This window comes from Dipodomys ordii, unplaced genomic scaffold (genome assembly GCF_000151885.1).
Source record: "Dipodomys ordii isolate 6190 unplaced genomic scaffold, Dord_2.0 Scaffold61, whole genome shotgun sequence".
In the NCBI taxonomy this organism is placed as follows: Eukaryota; Metazoa; Chordata; class Mammalia; order Rodentia; family Heteromyidae; genus Dipodomys; species Dipodomys ordii.
This window is the reverse complement of record NW_012267277.1, coordinates 9,069,927-9,089,127: the sequence shown is the minus strand read 5'-3', so window position 1 is coordinate 9,089,127 and position 19,201 is coordinate 9,069,927. Positions and strand designations below refer to the sequence as shown.

Here is a 19,201-nt window from a genome sequence, read left to right as displayed (position 1 = left end):
TCAGGAGGCTGAGATCTGAGGATCACAGTTCAAAGCCAGCCCAGGCAGGAAAGTCTGTGAGACTCTTATCTCCAATTAACCACCAGAAAACCACAAGTGGTGCTATGGCTCAATGGTAGAGTGCTCTCCTTGAGCTGAAATGCTGAGGGACAGCGCCAAGGCGCAGAGTTCAAGTCAGGAAGAAAGAAAAAAAAAGAAATTAATTAAGAAATTAAGAAAGAAAGAAAGAAAGGAAGGAAGGAAGGAAGGAAGGAAGAAAGAGATCTTATCTAAAAATGAATTAAAGGGTGGGAATGTGGCTTAGCCTAGCTTGCACAAAGCCTTGGGTTCAATTCTTCAGTACCACATAAACAGAAAAAGCCAGAAGTGGTGCTATGGCTCAAGTGGTAAAGTGCTAGTCTGGAGCAAAAGAAGCTCAGGGACAGTGCCTAGGCCCCGAATTCAAGCCACAGGACTAAGAAAGAGAGAGAGAGAATTAAAAATAAAGGATAGGGAGGCCATGGCTAAAGCATGAAGCTCTGCGTTAATTCCAATTACTGCCAAATAAAATAAAAAGTGTGTGAGACTGTAAAGAAAAAAGGGGGACACTAATTTCATCTGGAGGCCCCACCCTCATGACCTCATCTAACTTTAATTACTTTCCAAAGACACCATCTCCAAATACCATTAACATAGGAGTTTCCAACACATGACGCATTCCAGTCAAGTGGTATCTGGGTATGACTCTGGTTTCCTAGAGCTGGTTCTAATAGAGTATGCAAGGTACTGTGTTCGTGGGCTGCCAAGAAGGAGGTGTGCCAAATAGGAAGCCTGGAGAATTGAAGGAGTGTTTATTAACTTGGCCTTGCTCTTAGCTGGGCCTGTTGGCTAGGGCATCCACCAGGTTTGGCATGAGCAGACCATCCTCTGGCCCTCCTCTCTCTGCGGGACATGCCATACCCCATTCTACCCCTCACTCTGGCAGGGGTAGTTAAGTCTTTACCAAATGTATATTTATTAGTCAAGCTGAGGCCCTTTGACTGTCCCAAGACTAGAGACAAGGGGTCTTGTTTAATTTTTCATTGTTCTATTCAAAGCACTGAACAAAAAAAGGAAGAAAGACAAAGAAAGAAAGAGAGAAAGAGAGAGAGAAAGAAAGAGAGAGAGAAAGAGAGAGAGAAAGAGAAAGGAAGAAAGAAGAAAAAACCCAAAACATGAACTCTGGATCAACAGGCATCTGTGTCTTTTATCCTCTTGGGAAACCCTTGGCCTTGGAGGCTGGATGTGGTCACATGGTCACGTGACTTTCAGGTGCTCCAGGAGAGCAAATAGAGCTGCTCTGGCCATCAGAGTGAGCATGACCTTTGAGAGGAAAGTGAACACTCCATCTTAGATCATCCATACAATACTGGATCACAGGGGCTGGGAAGGTGGCTCAGTGGTAGAGTGCTTGCCTTGCATGCCTGAGACCCTGGGTTCAATTCCTCAGCACCACATAAGCAGAAAAAAAAAAACAAACTGGAAGTGGTGCTGTGGCTCAAGTGGTAGAGTGCTAGCCTTGAGCTGAAGAACTGAGGGACAGCACCCAGGCCCAGAGTTCAGACCCCACAACCGGACCCAAAAAAAAAAAAATACTGGGCCACAATGTCCCACAGAAATGCAACTGTTCTCTCAGGTAGATGGTAATAACTCATAGCAACTGCTTAGTTACACAACCCCCTCCCTCCACCAAAGGGCACAGTTGTCTGAACCAGGATTTGAATTCAGGGTCTCTGATGGTTTGTGTGAAAAGGGTCACTGATTGCTTTAGGGGGCTGGGAACATGGAGCCAGGATGATTTTTGTCATATTTATGCTTATATAATTCAGAGGTCCCTTCCCTTTCTGTTCCATCTTCCCAGGTAGAACCTTGCTATGTAGCCCTGGTTGGCCTGGAACTTGCTATTATCCAGCCTCGCCTCAAATACATGCTCCTCCAGCCTTAGCCTCCTGAGTGCAGGGATTGGAGGGATGACCTTCCATATCTGGCTAATACTGCGTTTTAATGGACAGACAAGACCATCCTGGGGCTTTGGACTCAGGCATAGGGTGCTGCCCCTGAAGGGGCCAGGACTCTATCATAAGAGTCACAACTCCAGCCGGGAGCTGGTGGCTCACGCCTGTAATCCTAGCTACTCAGGAGGCTGAGATCTGAGGATCATGGTTCAAAGCCAGCCCGGGCAGGAGAGACCGTGAGACTCCTATCTCCAATAAACCACCAGAAAACTGGAAGTGGTGCTGTAGCTCAAGTGGTAGAGCGCTCGCCTTGAGCTGAAGAGCTGAGGGACAGCGCCCAGGCCCAGAGTTCAAGCCCCATGACCGATAAAAAAAAAAAAAAAGAGTCACAACTCCACTTCTGGTTTTTTTGGTACTTTATTAGAGATAAGAGTCTCACACACTTTCTTGCCAAGGCTGGCTTTGAACCACAATCCTCGGATCCTGTCAGTCTCCTGAGTAGCTAGGATTACAGGAGTGGACCACTAGCACCTGTCTATATATCTATATATCTATATCTGTCTATCTGTCTATCTGTCTATCTATCTATCTATCTATCTATCTATCTATCTATCTATCTATGTTTTTGTGGGGTTTTTTAACCATTCATAGCATATCCAGGGAAAGCTCCTTTCCCAGTGTGTCCTGGGATTGCCTGAGTGTGAAGACTGCACACTCTGCTTGGAAGGCAACTAGAATGAGTGTGGCTCAGTGTGGGAGACTAGAAAGCCAGGCAGGGCTGGGCTGGAGGGCAACAAGGGCAGAAGTCTACCCTGCTGTTCCCTGGAAGGGTAGGGCCTTGATGATAAATCAACCCCAGCTTTTTGTCTATTTTCCTAGGTAAAAACTTGACTTGTAAAAGAAGACCGGGCTAAAGACTCCCTAAGAACTCTGCCCAGAAGGCTCCCCTGTATACTAAGGACATCCACCCTTTATCCTGCCAATTCCTGCCCACATATGCTGGGCACCACAACAGCAAACCACCAGTACACGGACCTCCGGCCTGCCCAGTCTGGAAGACCCTCCCAGAGAAGAGGCCACGGGCCCTCAGGTGATGGGCGCAGTGGCTTTGGAACAGCCTAGACTTTGCTTGTATTTTAGGAGCTCTTTTATTTGAGGCCTCAGATCTGTTTTAATCATGCTCAGGAATCTAATTCAAATACTCAAGACTTAAGCAGCTGCCAGGAGGTAGGTTTGGCCCTGATAGGAAAACAGGAAAAGGCTTAAAAGTTAATAAAGCTAGAATAAAACAGCTTGTGTGTTAGCAGTCCAACTTCCAGAGCTCCCTGGCTGCCTTTAGTTTCTGGGGATGGGGACAAGACTCTCTTTGAATTGCAGTAGCCTGACTAACTTTTATAGAGAAAACAGCAAAAGGCACAAGGGAGTTCCTACAAGATGTTGGAGTGGCTGACTCAGGGATTGGTCACGTGCCTGTCACGTACACTAGGGTAGGAGGGTCGTTGTGCACATTATTGAGTCTCTGAACAACTATGGAGTCTGTGCCAGGCAGTGTTCTAGGCTCCAGGGACCAGGCAAGGACAAAGTCTGTTTCTGAGCCTATTACATTCCAAAAGAGAGCAGAAATAAAATAGCTGAGTGGAGCTTGTATTAAGTGTCCCAGAAAAACAAAGGACAATAAGCTGAGAAGTAATCTACCCGGGGCAGCATTGGTGGAGGCTGGTGCTCCACCATTTGAGCCACACCCTCACTTCTTTATCTTCGATAAAGTCAGTCCAAAGAAGTGAGACAAAATTCCCTCCATTCCAGTATTCCAGTATTTTTTTTTCTGCAGGGCTGGAAATCGAATCTTTGGCCTTTGTATATGCATGTGTGCATACATACAAATGCATCCTGTCATTTATCTCTGGGTATGTATTTCTTTCTGTGAACATTTCATACTTTATGTGTTATATCTCTAACATCTCAATGTAAGAAATCTGTGTGATCTTAAATGTGTGGGTTGCTACTTTTATGGCTTCTGCTGTGAAGGTTGCTTTCTCAAGTATTAGGGCCTTTTTCACTGTGAACTTCTATTGGCTGAACACAATCTGTTGAGATCCTGGAAGCCCAGATGAGTAGTAATACTTTCTTCCAAGAAGAAAAAATTCTGTTTTCCTCTCTCAGGAGCCACAGAGTGCACACTTGAGCACCCTTCAAAGTGAGAGGACTTAAAGGGGTAGCTGTGAGTTAGCTTCCTACCTCAGAGATGTTGGGGCTTGGTATGGAGTCCCAGGGCCAGTCTTCCCTCATATCTCATTTTGTTCCCACTCCACAGTCAATTCAGTATTCTCCTCCCATTCCTCACTGACCTTGGAGGTTATTCTTATTCCTCTAACTTTCCTTTTTCTTTTTTTTTTTTTGTCGGTCGTGGGGCTTGAACTCTGGGCCTGGGCGCTGTCCCTCAGCTCTTCAGCTCAAGGTGAGCGCTCTACCACTTGAGCTACAGCGCCACTTCCTCCTCTAACTTTCCTAAGACCTAGTTATATCACGGCCATGTGTCTAGTAAAGGAATTCAATGAATTTTGTTCTTTGTATTATATTAAGGTGAAAGTATAAGTAATTTTTTTTCAGTCCTAGGGGATGAAACTCAAGACCCTCATGCATGCAAAACAAGTCTCTATCACTGTCTATAATCCTGTTCTTATTTTTTATTTGTTTGTGCCAGTACTTGGCTTGAACTCAGGGCCTCACACTTTTTTTGTGTATGTCAGTCCTGGTGCTTGAACCCAAGGCCTGGGCGCTGTTCCTGAGCTCTTTCACTCAAGGCTAGTGCTCTACCTCTTCGAGCCACAACACCACTTCCTGTTTTTCTGGTTGTTAATTGGAAATAAGAGTCTCACAGGCTTTCCTGCCTGGGGTTGGCTTTGAACAGCGATTATCAGATCTCAGCCTCCTGATCAGTGCCCAGCAACCTCACACTCTTTCTTGGCTTTTTTACTCAAGGCTGGGACTGAGTTGACCACACCTCCAATTCCTGTTTTTGTTTATTTTATTTAGTTTTTGTGCCCATCCTGAGATCTGAATTCAGGGCCTAGGTCCTGTCCCTTAAGTTTTTGCTTAAGGGTAGTGCTCTACCACTTGAACCACAGTTCAACTGGAGATAAGAGTTTCACAGCCTTTTATGCCCAGACTGGCTTCAGACTATAATCCTCAGATATCACCCTCTTGAGTAGCTAGAATTATAGGCATGAGCCACTGATACTTAGCTCTGTTCTTGTGGGGTATTTTGTTTTGGGTTTTTTTTTGTGGGGGGTCCGGTTGTGGGGCCTGAACCCTGGGCCTGGGCGCTGTCTGTCCCTCAGCTCCTCAGCTCAAGGCTAGCACTCTACCACTTGAGCCACAGCACCACTTCCGGCTTTTTTCTTTTTGCTTATGTGGTGCTGAGGAATTGAAACCAGGGCCTCAGGCATGCAAGGCAAGCACTCTACCACTGAACCACCTTCCCAGCCCTGTTCTTGTGTTTTTAACCCCTCTTTAAGACCTGCTAAAAGAGTTTTAGCATCTAGCTACAATTATCTTTTTTTTGGGGGGGGGGGTGCAGAAATGTGTGCTGGGAATTAATCCAAAACCTTCTGCATGTTAAGCAAGCATTTTACTGTTGAGCTACACTCTCAGCCCTGCAGCCCTTAGACTTTAATACCATTGTTTTGCTTTCATTCTCTATATTATATGATTATATTCTACCATGGCAAGTAGTTATTTCATTGCTGTAACAGTATGAAGTGTCCTTTAAGAAGGGCTTGATTTATTTATGAATAAAAATGACTCAATGTAAATAACTCATTCAACAACAACACAAATGATCAGATTCTGCCAACTCCACCTGAGGATGATGGATCGACTGTGGAGGCTGTCTCCCAGACTCCTTAAGGCCCTGTCCTCCCTGAAGCCTCCCTCCACTGCCTTCCTCAGTGCTCCCTCCTCTGTGCAGATAGAGAGCTTCGGGCCAGAACCTCTCTGTGTCCCTCTTGCTAACCACTCCGGTGTTTGTGCCCTAGACACTAACTTACTCCAAGGTTAAAACAAGGTCCTTTGGATGAATAAAAACCCAAGTCCAATGCCTCAAAGACAAGTGCTCCCTTAAATTCCTCTTCAATACCCGAGACTGTCTCTGATCCAGTCTCCCTTGTACCTGTTCTCCAACAAATCTTGCCCTGTGTTCCACCCACAATGAGTGCCCAGGCAGCAGCTGGCCCCACCCAAGCAGGGTCCGGTGATGAAATGAGGTGGTTTGGCAGGGCACCAGCCAGGGAGGTAGGCAGCATCCTAAGCAGCCAGCAAGGAGCAGGGAGCAACAGAAAATGTTATGACCTTGCAGCGAGACAATCTGTGCGAGGATTGTTAAAAGATTTGTTTTAAGGCCACCAAATTCTGAGTGCTCTACTTTGTCACTTGTATCCTGATCTGCAATACACTCCTCAGCTTAAGAAGTTGGGGGTGGAAAGGGAAGGGGAATCAGTTCTGTGGCTGTGGAGAGAGAGAGAGAGAAAGAGAGAGAGAGTGGGGACAGCCCTACATGCTACAATGAACACAGGAGCTGCTTCTGAGGGAAGCTATATGCTTATCTTTGTTGGGATGTCTGCTCATGTGTTAATGAGTAGTGTTAGCATTCTCCCCACCCCTGGTCCTCAGCCCCACCCAGACCTGAGCTCCTCCCTCACCTAGGGTGCCCACCAGGACTGCTGGGCACTCCCACTCTCCACCCAGACCCACCTGTGCACACAGAGTACCCGACCCATTAGCCCCAGATGCCATATTGCTCCCTCTCCAGGGGTTGATATGGTCCCTCTAATAAACCACATAATAATCTTTCTCCTGTGCATGCCTGCCTCCGCGTGGTCCCCTGGGATGGCTGGGATGGATCCTAATGACTGTTCACTAAGTGGGTTAAATAATGACTACATGGAAGAAATTAACTGTATTTGACAGAGACTGTGCAGGATGTTTGATATCTAAACCAAAGATTTAATTCAGAGAGAAAGGAAGAGAAAATACAGGGTTGTAGTAACAGAGGAGAGAAACAAGTGACTACCCACATCCCAGGAGGCCTCCACTTAAGCAGCACTGGAGCTATGAGGCCACATGCAAGATGCTAGCTGCCAAGGGAGGTGCCCTGTTTGTCAGAACCACATCATGGCTGGCAGGGAGACACTGAGGAGCTATCAATTACCATATGGGTCCACAATTATCTGCAGTTGCACTCCAACACTGAGTTTCTTTACCAATAATGACATCATTTGACAAGATACTGTGGTACATGACATGTTGCTTGCTAGTTTGCTGGCATACTGTGGAAAGATTCAGGCTTTGAAATGAGGTAAACATGGCTAGGGGAAGTCCTGTGCTGCTCTGTAGCACAAGGTCTTAAGAAAGCTTCTAGAACTTTCTAAGCATGTTTCTTATCATCTATCTTCCCACCAGTACCAAAGCTTCACAAGGGCAATGACTTCTTCCTTATCATTGTTTCCAAAGTGCCTATTAAATTGTTAAAAAGCCCACATCTGTTTAGTAAATAGACAAAATAATGACTGAATAGAAGAAATTAACTCAATCCATGTCTACTCAGGACAACAGCTTTTGAAATCTAAATCAAGAGAAGAATGAATGCAGAAATAGGTAACAAAAATGTTGGAAGACTAAAAGAACATTTCATTCCTTCAAAATTAAATTATATACAATATGGAAGAATGATGCCAACTACTATTAGAAAAACTTAGTAACTATGAAGAAAACATCATAATAATAAGCCAGGCACTGGTGGCTCATGCCTGTAATCCTAGCTACTCAGGAGGCTGAGATCTTAGGATGATTCAAAGCCAGCCTGGGCAGGAAAGTCCGTGAGACTCTTATATCCAATAAACCACTCAGAAGACCGGAAGTGGCACTATGGCTCAAGTGGTAGAGCACTCACCTTGAGCTGAAGACCCAGGGACAGTGCCCAGGCCCTGAGTTCAGGCCCCTCAACCGACAAAAGAAAAAAATAAAAAAGAAAACATCATAATAAAAGAAAAAGTATTATATATATATGGAAATGGAACTAGAAGAAACTCAAGAGCAAAGAAATTAACAGCCAGGTCCATGCTTGTAATCCCAGTATGAGGGGGCTGGGGCAAGAGGATTGAGAACTCAAGGCCAGTCAATCAGTCTGGCTACAACATGAGTTCAAGGTGTACCTGTGCTGCATTGCAAGACTCTGTCCAAAAAGGAAAAAAAAAAAAGGAAAGAAGGAAGGAAGGGAAGAAACTGGAATAGTTAGGACTTTACTAATCAAAAGGAATAAAAAAATTAAAATGACTTCTTGAAAACTGACAAACAGGGTCTAGGAATGTGGCTCAGTGCTTAGCATGCATGAAGCCCTGAGTTTGATTCCTCAGTACCACATAAACAGAAAAAGCTGGAAGTGGCACAGTGGCTCAAGTGGTGGAGTGCGAGCCTTGAACAAAAGCAGCTCAGGGACAGTGCCCAGCCCTGAGTTCAAGCCCCTGGACTGGTGAAAAAAAAAAAAACCTGACAAATAGAATTGGGTGCTGGTGGCTTACACCTATAATCCCAGCTACTCAGGAATCTGAAACACATGAATTGTGGCTTGACACTAACCCAGGCAGATAAATTTAAGAGACTCGCCTCCAGTTAACCAGCAAAAAATTGGAAGTGGAGATGTGGCTCAAGTGGTAGAGCAGCATCCATAAGCAAAAAAGCTGAATGAAAACTGAGTTCAAGCCCTAGTACTAGCAAAAAAAAAAAAAAAAGTGACAGAGAAGATAGGCAAGGAAGATCTAACCTGTGAATAACGAAAGTCTAACCTGGACCTCATCTTAAAAACCACCACTCGTGAGGAAAATATTTTTTGTTTTCAAACTGCCACAATATTTTTTTTTAACAAGCCAGCATTTTCCCAAAATGTTCATTTCAAAATTTTCACTTGTACGGTATTTGATGTTTTATGGCCTATTAAAAATATATGGGTTGTGGTGGCATATAATCCTTTCTCCCCATCTGGTTGGTTTCAAAATCAGTCTTTCTAAAAGAAGGCTGCTAACTCTCAATATAATGTGATTAGCCATTTACAAAAGCAAAATAAATGACATTTATTTTGAAAGGCAGTTCCTTGGAATACAATGTCTCTTGTGCAAGGGTATTTGGTGAATCAAGCAGGAAAATAAATTCAAAACATATGGATGCTATTTCTCTGCTGGGCATGGAGAACATGTGTGTGTCCCAGGATAACTATGAGTCATGAAACAAAGTATCTCCACGCCTAGAAGAAGAATATAAAATGGTCAACTAATCAATGGAGAGGCCCAGGCTCCTGCTCCTTCCTCTGATGTCCTGGTTCAGGAACCAGGCTGCCTTCCTTGTCTGTTTGAAGGGGCTCTTTTCTACTGTCTGCTTTCTAGAGATCAGGCCATGGGGGTGGGGGGAAAACCAATGATGGACTCCATGAGGAAATCCCATACCATACAAGCAAAGAATGTAGTACAGGTTTCAAACATAGTCCCCTTCCTTATTTTTATTTTGGTGGCATTGGGATTTGAACTCAGGGAGTATTCTTTTTTTTTTGGGGGGGGGTCCGGTCGTGAGGCCTGAACTCTGTCCCTCAGTTCTTCAGCTCAAGGCTAGCGCTCTACCACTTGAGCCACAGCGCCACTTCCGGCTTTCTTTTCTTTTTGCATATGTGGTGCTGAGGAATCGAACCCAGGGCCTCAGGCATGCAAGGCAAGCGCTCTACCACTGAGCCACTTTCCCAGCCTAGGGAGTATTCTCTTTGTTCTTTCCATGCCAACAATGTTCTATCTATCCCCTTCACCCCAGAAAAACAGGTGGTTGGATGCAAAATCCTGGCTCTCATTTTCTTTTCTTCGAGCATCCTATACATATCACTACAGTAGTCCGTATAAAGCACTCTTGTCAAAGCCTGATGACTTCCTGGTTTTCTTATTTTTTTTTCTTCTTCTTTTTTTTGGTACTATGGCTTGAACTCAGGGGGCCTGAACACTGTCCCTCAGCTTTTTTGCTCAAAGGTGGAGCTCTATCACTGAGTCATGGCTCTACTTCCAACCATCTGTTTTGATTAGAGCCTTTCTTCTATATCTTTAAGCTTGTTTTCAAATCGTAATAGGTTTTGCCCATTTTGTGGGAATTCATCTAGGATGCTTCAGTCACCACTGGGGATGTTACTGTGCTCCTTGTCTTCATTTTTCTTCTTCTTCTTACCTAATTATGAGATCTGACTGCAATCCTCACTGTTGTACTATTTTACATGGAATTAGTTTTCTTGCCTATTTAGGAGAAAATGTTGAGTCAGTTAGCTTTTTTTTTTTTTTCTTTTTGGGTCCGGTCGTGGGGCCTGAACTCTGGGCCTGGGTGCTGTCCCTCAGCTCTTCAGCTCAAGGCTAGTGCTCTACCCCTTGAGTCACAGCGCCACTTCCGGCTTTTTTTCTTTTTTGCTTATGTGGTGCTGAGGAATCGAACCCAGGGCCTCTGGCATGCAAGGCATGCGCTCTACCACTGAGCCACCTTTCCAGCCCTCAGTTAGCTTTTTCTAAAATCATGTTTTACTGCTTCTTTTTCAATCTTCCCATGATACTCTCAAAAGTATGGCCTCAGGACCTGGTATGATGGTACACACTAATTTCAGCTACAGAAGAGGCAGAGTAGGAGACTCAAAGTCCAAGGCTAGCCCTGGTAAAAGCATGAGACCCTATCTAAAAAACAAAACAAAAAAAGGCAAAAGAATTAGAGGCCTTGGCTAAATGGTAGTACTTGCCTACCAAGTATGGGACCTTGAGTTCAATCTCCAGTACACACAAACACTCACACACGTACACAGCTTCAAACTTTCCAAAATAGCCTCAGTCTGTTCCCCTCCTCAGCTCTTATTTAGACTTCTCTTTCCTTTGCCCCAAATATCCCACCCCTGGCCTTCCTGAATTAGATTGTTTCCTGCAGTCTCTTCTCTGATGGTTGGGTAAGTTCACAGGATCAGGTCTACAACAGCTTCTTTGAACTCCTGTCCTTATGGGCTGCAAACTGGTATATATAAAATCTCTATTGCTGCTTTTCTACTACTGGCCCAATGTGTTTTCTTGTTGGCTGTTTTTTGGGTCTCTTTATTTTCAGCTTTCCCCAATACTCTGCTGCTTCTCTCTGCCTCTTTTTTATTTTTTTGTTGGTTGTGGGGCCTGAACTCTGGGCCTAGGCACTGTCCCTGAGCTCTTCAGCTCAAGGCTAGTGCTCTACCACTTCAACCACAGCACTACTTCTGGCTTTTTCTGCTTATGTGGTGCTGAGGAATCAAACCCAGGGCCTCATGCATGCAAGGCAAGCACTCTATCACTGAACCACCTTCCCAGCCCTTCTCTCTACTTCTTTCCCCCCATAAACACTGATACCCCATTCAAGTCTGAGAGTTGACAGTAGTTTCCATCTACTTGATTCGGGGGTTGTGGAAATACCTTGTCACTTAGTTTTGTTGTAGATGATGTCCATAGGCTTATTTTGGTAGTCCAGTTGCTCTGTTTTCATGATGGAATTAAGGAGTTTCAAAAACTATGTTAGTGCCATTCCATCTTTCCCAAATTCATTCCTCTCAATACTTTGTGTCAATCAAAAAAAATAAAAAAAGACAAATGTCCATTTGCTTTTCTAAAAATAGGGAATCTAAGATATAGTACTGGGGGCTGGGAAGGTGGCTCAGTGGTAGAGCACTTGCCTTGCATGCATGAGGCCCTGGGTTTGATTCCTCAGGACCACATAAGTAGAAAAAGCCGGAAGTGGCACTATGGCTCAAGTGGTAGAGTGCTAGCCTTGAGCTGAAGAGCTGAGGGACAGTGCCCAGACCGACAGGCCCCATGACTGACAAAAATAAAATAAAAATAAGATGTAATACTGGAGTTACTTATCTAAAACTTTCTTTTCCTTCTCTACTTAGCAGCAATATGGTTCATTCTGGTATCAATGTGCCAAGCTAAGGAGCATATTCCAGCTTCCCTCACAACTAAGGGTAACTATGTGATACACTGTGACCAATAAGACATATAAGCAGAGAACATTGGATAGGGGCTTTGGAGAAAGCTCATTAAAAGACAGCCCAACCCACTGGCTTATGCATTTTGCTTTTTCCAACCTTGCTGTCTGTCAAGAGCTGAGCTGGAAGAAGCAAGTACAAGACTCTGAGTTCAAACCTCAGTGCTACAAAAAAGAGCTGAGGTGAAGAGAGCTGAGAGTCAGGTATTAGAATAGTTGATTAAGATAAGTGAAAAAAGAAGTAACAGACAAACCTTTAGATTACTTAGTACAAAAGGAGGAAGCAAGAGGCTAAAGTGGAGAAAGCACCTGCAGCGAATGTTCCATTTTACCCCATGGAACAAATACTAGGCAAGCCACTGCAGATGTCTTCCTGCCATGGGATGGGGGTGGGGGAGGGTGGGGGGGAAGGAGAGGAAAAGGCCAGGAGAGAAAAAGGTACTGAATGAATAAAGTTATCTTATTGTTATTTGGGTTTTTTTTTTTGTTTCGTTTCTTTTTAAAAAAACAAGAGTCCTGCTATGTGGCCCACATTGACCTTGAACTAGTGAAACTCTTGCTTCTGCCTCCCAAGCAACTCCATATCCCAAGGCTGGTATTACAGGTATGCACCATCACACCTGCCTAAGAGAAGCATCTTTAAGGACTCCCTTTCCCCATTCCCCTTTCAATAAATGGGTCTCTGCAAAGGCACCTGAGAGGCCATAGCTAGAGCTCTTCCCCACCACTCTATAGGCAAGGAGGCCTCCAAATGGGAGAATCTGGGCTAGAAATGCAGATATGCATGGTAGGGGCATGAGGTGGGACTGAGTCATTTACAGAAACTTCCTGTGAAGTCACAAAGCACTGGCTGTGCTCCTAATCTGAGGCAGTTATATACCTTTCCCTAAGATGCCTCTGAAGTAAAGCCTTTGGTAGGTCTAAAAGATCATAGGCAGGTTTCTCCTAGAGCCAGGTTCTGTACTGCCCTCACTGCTAGAGCAGGTGTCTTGGGATCAGATGATGACAATCTCATGGAAAGAACTGCTAAGAAATACAAAGTGACAAAAGTTATCGGGACAGCCAAGGGCATCATGGAGCAGTAGTACTGAGCTGACAGTCTCCAGCCTTCTATTTACATTTTCTTAAGACACTTCTTGTGACTTGCTTCTTGCTGTAATGTCCTCGAGCCAGGATGAAGCACTCAAATAACTCTAAAGAATGCTCAAAATCTGTTGAAAATGGACATTTCTTTAGTGCTGACATTCTATACTTACAGGAGGAAAACTTCAGATGTGTACTGGGATCTACACATCATAATAGCTAGCACATTAAATCAGATTCCCAGTAACCTCTCACATGCTATAGATAAAACTTTAAGAAGCCAGACATCAGTGGCATAAGTAATCCTAATTACTCAGGAGGCTGAGATCTGAGGACTGTAGTTTGAAGCCAGCCAGCCAGGAATGTTCATGAGACTCTTACCTCCAATCAACCACCAAAAAGCAGAGGTGGTTCCAATGGTAGAGTATCAGCCAGGAGTAAAAGAACCACATGAGAGTATGAGGCAATCCCTAGTACTGGCACCAAAATAAAAACAAACAAACAACCCTCAAGAAAAAAAAATGAGGTCAAAATCGCAAAATGCTAACACAGATATTTTTGCAACCATGAGATTCAGGTGTTCCATATCGGGCTAACGAAGATTAATGTGCAAGTTCCCAATTAATCTGTGTTTGATGACCTTAGAAGGACAAACATTTGGAGTAAGGAAGATCACTGGGTAATCGACACAATTCAGAGAAAAGAGGGCAGAAGTGATGATAGTTCTATGTGCTGTGCCATCTGTTTGTGGGAGGCGAATGGGAGGCCGCTTGGGCCTGCCTAACTCATTCCTCCACGTTTCATTGCATCAGCGCAGTTACAGTAGCAGTCAACAGTGGAAAAGAAGACCTAAGAGACACATGTGCTGAACAATGTTTAATTTGCTTTTTTTCTTTTTTGGAGGGGAGCTGGGGCTTGAACCCAGCCTTCACAAGCACTCCACCACTGAGCTACACCCCTGGGTCAACCCTTAAATTGCATTTGTGAGACAGACGATGAGGCTCCAATACGGCACCACGTGAATTCCTTGCTGCTGTTGGCCATTCTGCCTTCCTGCAGTAGATGCCATGTCCAGAAGAACCACACGCCCCAAACAAAAAAGAGCACTGAAAAACAAAGAGTAATATTCAAGATATTCTCCCCTACCCAAAGGAGCTAAAATAATAGAAAATGGTATTTAATGATTAAAGGACCCACTTCAACATCAGAGCTGCCTGCTGCCATCGGATCTAGAGCCCTAAAATCTTTTTTTTTTTGGGGTCCGGTTGTGGGGCCTGAACTCTGGGCCTGGGTGTTGTCTCACAACAATTCAGCTCAAGGCTAGCGCTCTACCACTTGAGTCACAGCGCCACTTCCGGCTTTTTACTTTTTTGCTTATGTGGTGCTAAGGAATCGAACCCAGGGCCTCAAGCATGCAAGGCAAGCGCTCTACCACTGAGCCACTTTCCCAGCCCGAGCCCTAAAATCTTAAGCCTTGAATACTAATATCTGTGCTCCAAGGAATAATTAATGTTGGAGAGACACGACTGTTTAAGAACTGTCCTATTTTTCTATTTCTTTGGAAATCTAGTGACCCAAGTTCTCCAACCCAGACTCACAGGTTCTGCCTTCATCCACTTCCTCTCTTGCTTCTCTGTGGCAACCTTCTGTTAGGTACTAGAGGAGGAAGGATAAAGTATATACGGAAAGACTTAAATGATTTAGGAGAGCTCAGGCCTATAATCCTAGCTACTCAGGACTCTGAGATCTGAAGATCACAGTTCAGATTCAGCCAGGACAAAAAAATCTGAGAGACTTCTATCTCCATTTTACCAGTAAAAAGCCAGAAGCAGAGGCTCAAGTGGTAGAATACAGGCCTGAGTAGAAAAAGGTCAAGCAAGAGCTTGAGGCTCTGAATTCTATTACTAACACACACACACACACACACACACACACTCCTACCATCACAACCACCACCACCAAAAGATTTAGGAACTAGAAGGCCATTGTGGTAGCTGAAACAAAAGTTAAAACAAGGCAATGAGGCAGAACACAAAGACAGTAGTCCAAGGAATTTAGATTTTCTTTAGACCAGACAAGGAGAGGCCAAAAGAAAAGTTTTAAGTAGGGAAGTGACACAGTGAAAGGCATAGTCAAGTTTATTAATTTTCAAAGACCCCCATGGCTGCATGTAGGATATATTAAAAGTAAAAGAAAAGAGATGGAAAAATCCACTGAGTTATTACCACAGTTCTAATGTGAAATGAGTGGGCACAGAACACTGTGTATGGTAGCAACAGGCAGACTCAAGAAATGTTCCAGAGAAGAGACAAATCCTGCTGACCGATATGATATGCAGAGTAAGAATGCAGTATCTACCCTGATCTGGAGATTCTAGTTTAAGTGACTGGGTGAATTTCTTTTTCTTTTTGTATGTGTCCTAGGGCTTGAACACAGGGTTTAGGCACTGTCCTGGTGCTGCTTTACTCAAGGATAGCACTCTTCCACTTGAGCCACAGCTCCACTTCCAGCTTTTTTGGTGCTTAATTGGAGATAAGAATCTTATGGCCATTCCTGCCTGGATTGGTTTTAAATTGCAATCCTCAGATCTCAGCCTCCAGAGAAGATAGGATTACAGGTATGAGCTACTGATGCCTGGCCTGGATTTCTTAATTAATCCAACAGATATCTATTGAAGTCATGTGCCAGGCACTCTTCCAGGATAGCCATGGCCCCGGCTCTCAGGAAACTTATAGTTTATCAGGGGAAAGAATAAGGGAGACAAACACACAAAACATTTTGTAGATTGCTTTGCTAAGGTACAATAAAGACTAGCCCAAGGCTAAAAATGTGGCTTAGTGGTAGAATGCTTGCCTAGCACGCATGAAGCCCTGAGTTTGAATCCTTAGTACCACATGAACAGAAAAAGCCAAAAGTAGTGCTGTGGCTCAAGTGATAGAGTGCTAGCCTTGAGCAAAAGAAGCTCAGGGACAGTTCCCAGGCCCTGAGATCAAGCCCCAGGACTGGCAAAAAAACAAACAAACAAACAAAAAACCCAGCCCAGTCTTCAGTCAGGGACAAGTATGAATTGTGGTGGCATTCACTGGGAAGCATGTTTATATGAGGGGAATCTCGTTGCAAGGGACAGTGGCTTTAACGTAGCATGTAATGAAGAAGAGTCACCCAGTCGGAGATTGGTAAGAAACGGGAACTTGGAAAGAAAGGCTAGGAGATGCCAGCATGTGGCCGAGAAGGGTTCCTAAAGCATGGCCTTCCACTTAAGAGATGAGCCAGGGCCTCCTTGGAGACCTCACCAGTGCTACATTCAGATGTCAGCCCTGGGCCACACTGTGAAGGGAAGGCGGGGCAAGGGCGACCTGCCCGTGTCTACTGGCTCAGGGAAAGGGAAATGCTGCCAACGAACAGTCTTGTGTGTGACAAGCAGCTGCAGAAGGGTGGAAGCTGTAATTTACCAGAGCAGAAGCCCTCATAGGGCTTCTAATAAAGACCAGCTCCGGTTTCTGCAATGTTAAATAATGGCAGAGACAAACTAGCCCGTAGGCAACACTAGAGATTTTATTTTCATAAATATCTACTCTCCATTTTTCTTTCATCTTTCTAGTTGTCTATTCCAAATGAACGTCAAACCCTACAGAAGAATCTGAAGGCAGAAAATTTCCTTCTCCTGCTGCCAACTTTTAATGGATGGCCTGCAGGGAAGAGGCTGGGAATTCCTGGCACTTAAGCCAGAGGGTAAAAAGTAAGAAGATTCTGGACTTTGTGCCAAACTTGGTCCATTATGTCCTGATCAGCCAGCATTTTGTGTCTTGAAGACTGTTTGTACTTTTTCAGGATCTCTATCTTGGATGGCCCAACCACTGGGTCTCTTCCCTGAGCATTTCTTTGCCCCGAATCTGGCCAATGTCACCACTCTGGTCTGGTATTTCAATCAAAAATTCCCATAGTCCTGTCTTCAATTTAGAAGGGCCTGCTAGTCAGGGTGATGCAGAGTATAAAATTGAGAAGTTCATTTTGAGAGGATGAGGAAAAGCATCACTGTTTACTCTGACTCAGAGTAGATTCTCAATGCATCAAAACATGCATACTGCCTAAGTCACTTGTCCAGGAAAGTTGTGAGTACCATGTGACATGAATGCTATTACTTGCTGAAAATCAAGCCTGCTCTGAGTATCTGCTGCTGGGTACTATCCTTAAGGAATTAATGGTGTAGAAAGTTACAGAAAATATGAATGAATTTTGCTAAACTAAGAGGTATAGAATACAAAGGAATGAATATTAGCTAAAGTTTAAAAAAAATGAGAGGTATCTGTTTGAAAGTGGGTCCGAAGGATCAATAGGAAACTGCCTATACAAGACAAGGAAGGATATTCTAGAACTTAAAAAAGAAAACCCTTAAAAGGTAAAAGTGATATTCCTATTAGTAGTAGTATTGATACAATTATTAGATTGTTGTAAGTGTATGGTAGATAAAACTAGTAAGTATATGATATTTTACTTCTGTCATTACTGTAATCATAGAGTGGTGAGTCTAAGAGAGAAAGGAGATATAGAGACAAAAGAATTTAGCAAAAACTTGTTGATACTAAACAGGAATTGGAGCCATCAGTATGAACTCACATAAATTTTCTTTTAGAAGCAAATAAACAAACAAGCAGATAAGCACCTCCTAGCTCTGAACACTGAGCAGGCCTGAAGACAATGCCCACTCCATTGCAGAGAAAATCATTAGCATCTAGATTGTGATCTCGAGGGGCTGGGAATGTGGCTTAATGGTAGAGTGTTTGCCTAGCATGCATGAAGCCCTGGGTTTGATTACTCAATCCCACATAAACAGAAAGAGCCAGAAGTGGCTCTGTGACTCAAGTGGTAGAGTGCTGGCCTTGAGCAAAAGCAGGTTAGGGACAGTCCCCAGGCCCTCAATTTAAGCCCCAGGACTGGCAAACAAACAAACAAACAAACAAAAAACACAGATTATGATCTTGAAATACTGAAAGGAACCAGAATTCCTTAGAGCAACTACTTGATCTGGAATATTTTTCTTTACAAGATAGCTAGCAAGGCAGTTACTAGCAATTTCTAGAGTCAGATAGTTAACAAAACTCAGGAACCTGCCTGAAGAGGCTTCTAATGGCCAAAAATGGGACAATTTGAGCATTGATACAAATGATTCTTGCAATGGACTGCAGCTAATGGGTTTCTGATGATGAATTCTAGTGAGCTAATTGCTATTTTGCAAGGAAAAATCAAAGCCGAGGAATAATTTCTTTTGCCTTCCTCATGCTAACCAAACTACTGGGTACCCAAAATGGTAAATGTAAGAAATTCTTGTTAAAGAAGTATTCCAGCCAGGACTGATGACACACACCTGTAACCCCATCACTGAGAAGGCGGAGACAGGAGGATTGTGTTCCAGACCAGCCTAGGCTACATAGTGAGGCCATCTTTAAAAAATTCCAGTTAATAAACAAAAAAAATTGAAATATCATGTTAAATTTTCAATGGATGGACAGATTTAGGCACTGCTTATTCATCAGCCACTATAATTCTGAGGGTCAAAGAGTTTCACAGCATACATTAAGCAATGTTGTAAAAAAAAATGCAAACCTGAATGTGATCAAGTATTTCTATCCAACCAACTAATCCAGAGAACAAAAAAGTATATTAAGTGATATATAATGATACATTCAGAAAAACCCTGGGTGCTGTTCTTAAGGAACTTACGGTGTAGGAAGTTACCGTAAGAATGCATATTGCTGGGCTGGGAATGTGGCTTAGTGGTAGAGTGCTTGCCTAGCATGCATGAAGCCCTGGGTTCGATTACTCAGTACTATATACACAGAAAAAGCTGGAAGGGGCACTGTGGCTCAAGTGGTGAAGTGGTGGTGGTAGAGTGATAGCCTTGACCAAAAGAGGCTTAAAAACAGTGCCCAGGCCTTGAGTTCAAGTTCCAGACTGGCAAAAAAAAAAGGGGGGGATGTATATTGCCAAAGAAACTTCAGTTTCCAGGGGCTGGGAAGGTGGCTCAGTGGTAGAGCACTTGCCTTGCATGCCTGAGGCCCTTGGTTCGATTCCTCAGCACC

General features: G+C 43.9%; 2 protein-coding genes across 6 annotated transcripts in view; both read right to left on the bottom strand.

The window, feature by feature from the left end:
• Pdpn (podoplanin) overlaps positions 1 to 16,216 on the bottom strand; it is a 46,413-nt gene extending 30,197 nt beyond the window's left edge. Inside the window, exons 1-2 of the mRNA XM_013022305.1 lie at positions 16,205 to 16,216; positions 5,831 to 5,835 (exon numbers count right to left, since the gene is read on the bottom strand). The gene's annotated coding sequence lies outside the window, so the exon portion shown is untranslated. The remainder of the gene's footprint in view (positions 1 to 5,830; positions 5,836 to 16,204) is intronic.
• Positions 14,007 to 19,201, bottom strand: part of Yipf1 (Yip1 domain family, member 1) — a 39,447-nt gene continuing 34,252 nt past the window's right edge. For 4 of the 5 annotated variants that reach the window (XM_013022301.1, XM_013022302.1, XM_013022303.1 and 1 more), the window contains one exon: positions 14,007 to 14,227. The gene's annotated coding sequence lies outside the window, so the exon portion shown is untranslated. Of the gene's footprint in view, positions 14,228 to 14,719; positions 14,778 to 19,201 lie in introns of all 5 variants that reach the window. The other variant, XR_001175279.1, reaches the window with a different exon arrangement.